Below are 1393 nucleotides of genomic sequence, written 5' to 3'. Positions count from 1 at the left end.
TGTTTTTTGTTTTTGTTTTGTTTTGGTTTTTTGCTTGTTTGAGGGCTGCTTAAAAGAAATCCTTTATTTTACACATCAATGCAGTGTTCTGGGCATAGTTACCCACGTACGTGCCAGCAGCCATCGAATTGGCCCCGTCAGGTGGCCCCACTGTTGTGTTGGGGCAGGAGTCATCTTCCAGGTGACAGTACCTCTCCCCATTCCTTTGGTTAGAGAAGTGACAACGAGTTTCTGTCCCCTCCGTGTGCTTTATGGAGACAAAAGGAGCGGTTGGCTGGCCGAGGCTGAGGGCTCCTGCAGGCAGGCAGAGGCGCCCCGTGGAGAGGGACAGGGGTGCACACCCGAGCCTGAGGGTGCACCTCAAGGACCAGTGAAAACCGACAAGCTCCGTAGCTTCCTGGCTCCCGTAGACATGGTGCTGGAGGAGGGGTCTGGTGGGCGGGGGTGCAGCTGAACTGGGAAGCTCTTGGCCTGATGGGCCGAGGAGCCCTGGGGGGGGGGGCACTGCCCTGGGGGGCCTGGGCTCCTGGCTCCTGGCTCCTGGTGCCCGGGCCTGCACCGAGGACACAGCCCGGTCTGCCCGGCGAGGCTGCTCGCTGCGAGTCCAGGGACTGCAGTGTCCCTTACAAGCTTATGGGGACGTGAGACGGTGGCGGGCACATTGGGACAAGGGGGTAGAGAAAACTCTTCACTTCTGCCACGTTTCCTACTATGTCACTTGAAGTACATATTCTGATTTTCATTTAATTGTCCTTATGTAGGCAAAGTTTGGGAACCCTTTCTCCGGGGATCATGCCTCATTGTGCCCACAGCTTTGGAAAACCTTCACCTTTCCAACGTGATGTGGATCGCTTGTCGGGTTTTTGGCTAAGATCAAGCGTAATATCTGTTCTTATCAGTTTACTCTCTGAAGACAACATATTAAATGCATTTTCGGAGCAGGGAGATGGAATAGGGGCTTCCCCATCCACTGCTCCAGGTTTGCTTTGAATCTTTCCTCTGCCCATTCTTGGTTATGTGACTTTGGACCGGTTCCTTACCTAGTGGCGCCATCACTTTATAGTGATTGAAGAAGGCCGGGGGTCAGGGGCATGACACAGAAGTAAAAATGCGAAGTCAGAGCCCGGAATAGAGTGACACTTAGCACTAGTGTGTAGGACAAATGAAGGGACAAGCAGTGTAGAGCATCTAAGTCTGGAGCGAGGACAGTGCCCTGCAAAGGTTGACAGGTTCACTGAGGGAAGATTATGTGACGGCAGCAGTGGGGTCAGCAGGTGCTTTGGCAAGGCTGGTTGACTTGAAAAGATGTGAGGTGCTCCTATTAAAAATTTAGGGCAAAAAGAGGCCAAATCCTTCCCTGCCTTTACCCAGATGACTTTGTGTATGGTGTCAT

At 52.8% G+C, this 1393-nt stretch overlaps 1 pseudogene; it reads left to right on the top strand.

Moving 5' to 3' along the window:
- Positions 1–847: 847 nt before the first annotated feature.
- On the top strand, positions 848–1025 carry LOC112934705 (U2 spliceosomal RNA; annotated as a pseudogene).
- Positions 1026–1393: the final 368 nt, after the last annotated feature.

Source organism: Vulpes vulpes, chromosome 10, assembly GCF_048418805.1.
Source record: "Vulpes vulpes isolate BD-2025 chromosome 10, VulVul3, whole genome shotgun sequence".
Lineage (NCBI taxonomy): Eukaryota > Metazoa > Chordata > Mammalia > Carnivora > Canidae > Vulpes > Vulpes vulpes.
This window is presented reverse-complemented; position numbering and strand designations above follow the sequence as displayed.